General features: G+C 43.4%; 1 long non-coding RNA gene across 1 annotated transcript; it reads right to left on the reverse strand.

The window, feature by feature from the left end:
• Positions 1-6,338: 6,338 nt before the first annotated feature.
• On the reverse strand, positions 6,339-7,018 carry LOC122930780. The gene is made up of 3 exons (XR_006388175.1): positions 6,963-7,018; positions 6,706-6,792; positions 6,339-6,598 (listed from the first exon to the last, which is right to left on the reverse strand). It is a non-coding gene; the product is annotated as an uncharacterized LOC122930780 (long non-coding RNA).
• Positions 7,019-7,833: the final 815 nt, after the last annotated feature.

The raw sequence follows: 7,833 nt of genomic DNA on the forward strand, positions 1-7,833 counted from the left end.
AATTGATTTTCATGGAAGGATACCACAGAGGAAGCCACTGCTGCCCAAAAAAAAACCATTGCTGCACGTTTACAGTTTGCACAAGAGCACCTGGATGTTCCACAGCAATACTAGCAAAATATTCTGTGGACAGATGAAACCAAAGTTGAGTTGTTTGGAAGAACCACACAACACTATGTGTGGAGAAAAAGAGGTACAGCACACCAACATCAAAACCTCATCCCAACTGTGAAGTAGGGGGGTGGGGTCTTCATGGTTTGGGGCTGCTTTGCTTCAGGGCCTGGACGGATTGCTATCATCGAAGGAAAAATTTATTCACAAGTTTATCAAGACATTTTGCAGGAGAACTTAAGGCCATCTGTCCACCAGCTGACGCTCAACAGAAGATGGGTGTTGCAACATGACAACAACCCAAAGCATAGAAGTAAATCAACAACAGAATGGCTTAAACAGAAGAAAATACCCCTTCTGGAGTGGCCCAGTCATAGTCCTGACCTCAACCCCATTGAGATGCTGTGGCATGACCTCAAGAAAGCGATTCACACCAGACATCCCAAGAATATTGCTGAACTGAAACAGTTCTGTAAAGAGTAATGGTCAAGAACTACTCCTGACCGTTGTGCATGTCTGATCTGCAACTATAGTAAACGTTTGGTTGAAGTTATTGCTGCCAAAGGAGGTTCAACCAGTTATTAAATCCAAGGGTTCACATACTTTTTCCACCTGAATGTTCACATGGTGTGTTCAATAAAAACATGGTAACATTTAATTATTTGTGTGTTATTAGTTTAAGCAGACTGTAATTGTCTATTGTTGTGACTTAGATGAAGATCAGATCACATTTTATGACCAATTTGTGCAGAAATCCATATCATTCCAAAGGGTTCACATACTTTTTCTTGCAACTGTACATAGTGCTTTGATGGCACAAGTTCACAACAATACTTAGTGCACCAATTACTAATAAATAGTCAGACCTGTTAAAATGTGAAGTTGCACGTATTGCGCCAAAATATTCACATCATTAGTGCCGATTTCGCAATCGCAAATATATTGGAGCACTCTGCATATAAAGCTATTGTAATGTTCTGCCATGCCAACCATTTTCTCCAGTCTCCGGAAACTTCTAGCAGCTTGAAAAATGTATCTATAGTGAGCCACGCCTGTATTTTGCGCGCATTGCCGATTTTTAGCGATCAAGAAAATGATCTCAAATTCGGAAATTTCCAAATATATGTTGAATATTCTACCAAATATTCGCAAAATATCGCAAATTCAAATATATTGCTCTGCCGCTCATCACTAGTACCCAGTAGAACCAGCCTAACAATTTAAAGGGATGTGGTGTGTCTCAGATGGCACGATGGCACGAATAATGGGGAGGGGAGGGACACCAGACAGACAACAGAAGGGAGAAGACAAAGAACTAGGCCTCAAGGCTAGGGAGAGGGGAAAGGTCACCTCCTAGGAAACCCCTAGATCTGGCCCTGACTCCTGTCAATATGTATAGACTCTGAAGGTGGGAAAATACATATGCCGGAACCTAAACCCTAGGAGCCCTGAGATTCCCAAGAGGTAGTGAAAGGGAATGAGACTACTGGTTCCTTCTCAGGTGAACAAACCAGCGTCTCCCTGAGGCCTAGTAGCAACAAGCACAAGGGAACAACCAAATACAAAGAGCAGTACAACTTATCTTATAGAAAATGGATGAGCAGAAACGCAGGTAAGATCTACACACCAACTCTTACAAATCCAAGCAGAGAATATTAACCACATGGTATGAAGTGTGAAACCAAACTAAAACGGGAAGCAGTAATGACCACCAGCTGCATTGGACGTAGCATTGTAGGTGGAAGCAGCGTTGGAGGAGGACGAGGTAGCAAACACTGATTTTTGGTTTTAAATATTTTTTTTAATTAGGGTACACTTCAAAAGAGTGTGAAATATCCAAAATACAAGAATGAGCAATTGTGCTGTAATATAACAATGGCTGGTTAAGGCCGGTATACATGTCTATTCTGCACAAGGTACGGACAAGTCCTCTGGGATCCATGAACTGGTTAATTTTAATTAACGTGAGCTTGTCCACATTGTCTGTTGACAGGCGGCTGCTTTTGTCTGTGATGACGCCCCCTGCCATGCTAATCACACGTTCAGATAATACACTATCTGCAGGGCAGGCCAGCACCTCCAAGGCATAAAGGGCAAGCTCAGACCATGTGCCCAATTCGGAGACCCACAAGTTGAAGTGGGCAGACCCGTCATTCAGTACGCCTAGGCGTGTGCACACATACTGCTCCACCATGTTGCTGAAATGCTGCCTCCTGCTAAGACGTTCCATATCAGCTGGTGGTGCTGGTCGTTGTGGCGTGCTGACAAAGCTTTTCCACATTTCGGCCATGCTAACCCTGTCTTCTGAGATGCTGGCGGTGCCCCAGCTGCGTTGGCGACCTCTTCCTCTGCCTTGTGCTTCCACGAGTGGCGTACCTACCTTATAGGCAGACCACACAGCTGCTATGGGGCCTGTGAGGAAGAGGGGCCCGCAGTGGAGGAGAGTCCCCGCCCCGTCTATCTTCCTAACTGTCTCCCGTCTGCTAGCCTCGCCTCCTAGCCCCGCCTCCCATCTGCTAGCTCCACCTCCCGCCTGTTAGATCCACCACGCCTGATTCCTCTAGCTTGCCACAACCCCGCCAGTAATGAAGTAAGTGACGACTTGTAGGTGAGGACAGTGCAGAGGTGTATGTGTGGAGGGGGGGGCGGGGTCACTCAGCTTTCCCAGGCTATTCCTCTGCACATATGCCATTCAGAACAGGAAGAAAGCTGGTTGTCACTACATTATGTAATGTGACTTAGCTTTCCTGATGTCCTGCATGGCACAAGTGCAGAGGCTTGAGAAGATATGAGGGTAGGTGGGAGTTGTGTTACTTTCTCATGTCTCTCCACATGTGCCATGCAGGACAGCAGAAAATCTGGGTGCTGTTACATCATGTAATGTCACTCAGATTTCCTGCTATCCTGCAAGGCATAAATGCAGATAATAAGAACATGGAAAGGCAGGGGGAGGGGTTCACTAAGCTTTCCCAGAGACTCCTGTCTCTGCACATGTGTCATGCAGGGTAGCAAGCAATGTCAGTGTCTTCCAGCTGTCCTGCATGACACAGAGGATGGGGGAAGGGGGGAACTCACTTTGTGCCATGTGCCATGCTGAAAAGCAGGAAAGTTGAGTGGTATTAAATCATGTAATGCCCCAGATTTTTGTCAATATATGCTGAACACTGCCAGAACCTACCAGATCCCATTCACTATAATGGGTCTGTTGGGTTCCAGCGTGAGTACTCATGTGTGCCAGGCTGCCCATGTGTTGCTCATGTGTGCCAGGCTGCCCAGAGGCAACGAAAAGCTGTTCTCTGTGGGAGGTGTATCGTCTGTGTCCTCTGTATCCTCCCAGCCACGCACCAGTGATGGCCATGAGCTGGTCTGGGTGCCACCCTGCTGTGAACAAGGTTCCTCCTCCTCCATCTCCTCTTCCTCATCCACCACTTCGTCATCCTCCAGAACTGTGCCCTGGCTGGACATTTGTGTATCCTGGCATTTGTGGGTGCAGGAACCCACCCTCGGAGCCACTTGTGAATGACTGGCCAGAAACCCTACAGAATGATCCCTCTTCCAGGGCGTTAACTAAGCACTGAGAGAAGGGTAAAAGATATACAGAGGGCACAGCACTATTGCTGTTTGGTTGGGTTCATAAGAGCGTTATCACACTCTGGTCTTCTGCTTTCACTGGAGCAGAAGGACAAATATAATGGAAGTGCTAAATTGAGCACAAATCTTAAAGTAAAAGAACGGAGCAGGCGCCATTAACTATAAAGGGGTCTGCTCAGGATGCTGCTTCTTTACCAGACACAAAAAAATCCAGCATGCAGGACTTTTTTGTCTGGTCTTTTTGACAGAATCTGTGACAGAGGACCCGACAACGCAGATGTGCATAGATAGTATCAGATCAAAGTATAGCATCAGATGCATATTTAGCACACAAATGCAGTGCTAGAATTACATAATTACAACGCTGAAACTAAGCGCAGAATGTAGATACAGCACTAGAACAAAGCTCATAACACAAATACTACACCATAACCAAGTTCAATGCATAAATGCAGCAACAGAATTAAGCCTATAAGTCAAATACAGTGCCAGAACCAAGCTCACTACAGAAATACAGCGGCAAAATTAAAAATATCTTTAAAGTCATGAATATGTGATCTGCAGGAGTCTTACTTCCAGAATCTCAGCCTCGTCCTCATCTTTTGATATCATATCCATTGGTCACATGGCCTTTTTGCAGCTCAATCCCATTACAGTACAAAAATATCCTCTCATGTGTGCCAATACAAAAAATGCGGCACAAAGTATACGAACTGTGATGTCACACGCAAGAATAAAGCACATATGCTGTCACAGAGCAAAAATATGCAAAAAGTAAAGCTTAACAAAAGAGATATTGCAAACAGCAGAAGTAACCATGAGGCTCCATTGAAACACTGAAAGAGCATTCACACGACCGTATTTTCGGTCCACATCGGATCAGCATTTTTTGCGGATCAGATGGGGACCCATTCATTACAGTGGGCCCTGCAAAAAAAAAAAAATAGAGCATGTCCTATTCTTATCCGTTTAGCAGACAGGAATAAGCATTTTGAACAAAGGGCAAGACGTGCTGATCCACAAATGCGGAATGCACAAGGCTGGTATTCATGTTTTGCGGATCTACAATTTGAGGTCTGCAAAACGGATACGGTCGTGTGAATGCTCCCTTAGAATAGGTCATATTAAATTATCCATGTATATGTTTTTACTAGAGATAAATGAAGTTTTCAAAAATTTGATTCGGAGGCTTCGCCGAATTTTTCCAACAAATTCAATTTGATTTAATTAGTGATGAAACGCGTTAAAAATCAGCTATTTGCCGGCTGCAGGGTGTGTGTATATGGGTGTACATCACTGCATTGCAGAAACATTCATAGCTAGTCCGCTGTGGTAGTGAAACAATTATTGTGCATTCGTATGACAGGCAGTTGACAGGCGTCACTCTTAGAATCAGTTCACACTTAGAATCAGCCTTACATGTCAAGGACTTAACCTACAGTGGCCCAAGATTCTACTATAGGGTGAAAGAGCGCTATCTTTTTACACCGTCTGCTGATTCCATATAGATTGCTAGAGAACCAGTTCTGTTACACGCTGATACAAATATGGCCCCCATGACAGAGTGGAGAGGGTGTCAGCAGTAAGTTTGTGTTGACGTCACTGTTTATTTTTCCAGCATTTGGTCAGTAATTGATCAGTATTGCTAAGGCCAAAAGAAAACAGGAGTGGGTCCAAAACAGAGATGACTTGTGATTGGAATATTTGCATGTCTTCTGTGTTTTGTATCCACTCCTGCTTTTAGCTTCCAAATCATGAGCAAATCCTGATGCAAAATACTGACCGTGTGATAGAGGCCTTATGGATGCTCCAAAGAGAGAATCTGTTGTGATTTTGATTTTTAAGTTCTTCTGACAGATCAGAAGTGTAAAATCAGTTTTTTTTTATATCTCTTTATATTTTTTCCAAAAAGATGTCATTTATAATGCCCATAAAATGACAACCACTGCTTACATGCTGTTTACTTATATAGAAAAATCTAACCTTGCCATTACCACGCTCTTCATGTCACTTCCAGATATTGGTCTGGTCACACCAAGAAGTTTCCCATCCTCTATTATCTAAAATTAGTTATAATAAGTTGCCTACAATGAATGATAAAGAGACACAGACACATTGTTTGCTACCTCATCTGGTGACTTTTATTTATTAAAAGGGCAGAAATTTTGAAATGGCCCTGTTGATGGAAAACCCCTAACTCACAAAGAGTCGTCCTTTAACACTCAGGAGAGGAAAAACCCCCAGTGGAGGAAACCTCTAGGGAGCCATGGCTGAAGGACTGCCCCTCCCCTGGGCAAAGGGGTAAAAAGTCAACATTTTATGTGAAGTAGCTCTGGACAATCAGGTAAATGCCATGTCCAGAATTGAGAACAGAGACCGAGCCCGGAATCTGTCTCTTGATGCAGCAGATTAAATATACATCTGACTGCGGAAAGTCCGGTAAGTGTCATATCCAGTAGCGAGAACAGAGACCAAGCCTGGAATCTGTCTCTTGATGCAGCAGATAAAATATATATCTAACTGCGGAAAGTCCGGTAATTGCCATGTCCAGTGGTGAGAACAGAGACCAAGCCTGGAATCTGTCTCTTGATGCAGCAGATAAAATATATATCAGACTGCGGAAAGTCCGGTAAATGCCATGTTCAGTGGTGAGAACAGAGACCAAGCCTGGAATCTGTCTCTTGATGCAGCAGATAAAATATATATCTAACTGCGGAAAGTCCGGTAAATACCATGTTCGGTATTAAATCCAGCAATGTCCAGATGGTTTTAGTTGTCTTCCTGGCACTCCGCCCCTGGTTCTTAACCTTAGATTTTATTGGGGGTTTTCAGGGTCCTGGGTCTTTTTCCTCAGAACGATGGAGATGCCTTCTCGGGACAACTCTAATGACAAACACTGAGAATAAAAGAAAAGGGAAATTTATCATAAAAAAGTCTTTCTTCAATATATTATCATTAAACAGCTTACTGGGTGCATGAGACCTTCATGTGTAATCTACTCACCTGGAAATCTGTATAATTCATGACAGGGTAAACTGTCAAGCCAAAGAATCCCGTCCACTCACCCACCAGGCCTGTTATAGAGAAGATCTGCAGAAGAGAATGGGATGGAATAGAAGATATTAGTGCCCAGCAGTACTCACCAGTGGTTCTGGTATGGAGTTGGGTGGGAGGATAACATATCCACCAAGAGTTTCTATATCACTATTACATAGGACACATGTGGTTACTTAAGATGGCAAATAGAGACATAAACTCACCTCTTTACAGCTATCAGTGGTACATAGAAGGAAGAAGCTGCCCAAACCTACAGCAACTGGAAGGAGATGTTAAGGAGAAGTAACAGAAGTCTATTAATATTGTGTTTTCTATACTGTCATGTCTCATCTATGCTGCAATGAAGTCACTGGAAGCAGATAATCACCAGTGTATCCAGCACACAACATTAAGACGTATATTGTTATCCACTTGGAAGGTCTTAGGGAAATCAATATAGATATACTAAGGCCAAAACGCCCAAAAAACTACCGCTTAGGACCAACCAAAATGTTATTAAAATGTAACTTGTATTTCTTAATAACTTAAAATGCAAATATATCTACACAAATAATTGTACCAGCCGGCTATAAAAGGATACAGATTAGCAGTGACACAATGGTCACCAAGGTTGATGCCAGTCTAATGTGGCACATGCAACGACTGCTGAGGGATCTCTTGTACAGGCATATAGATTGACACAGGTTGTATATGGCAAAAGTGAAAAATGCCACTCCTGAGCTGATCCTGTGGACGAGGGGATTGGTCTTCATCTAGAATGTAGAGAGAGATATAAATGTCGCAATGAGCTCGTTATGGAGATCTTAGAATGCAGAACAGCAGAGTCCGCAGGTGGAGTGCAATTACACAGGGGGAGTAATACCTAAGGATAGTTACCAGGGGGTATCATGGTAATGTATGCTTCATTTGGCACTATGCCACTGAGCATCAGACACTATGGGGGAGATTTACTAATAGTGTCACAATTTACACTAAGAATATGAATTACTAAATGGGGCCCCAGCCCAGTATATATGTAACACCGGGCCCAAGCATTGACCCCTCTACATGTAATTGTTCTGTCTCCTCTGTGTA

The sequence above is a fragment of the Bufo gargarizans genome, chromosome 3, assembly GCF_014858855.1.
Source record: "Bufo gargarizans isolate SCDJY-AF-19 chromosome 3, ASM1485885v1, whole genome shotgun sequence".
Classification (NCBI taxonomy): Eukaryota; Metazoa; Chordata; class Amphibia; order Anura; family Bufonidae; genus Bufo; species Bufo gargarizans.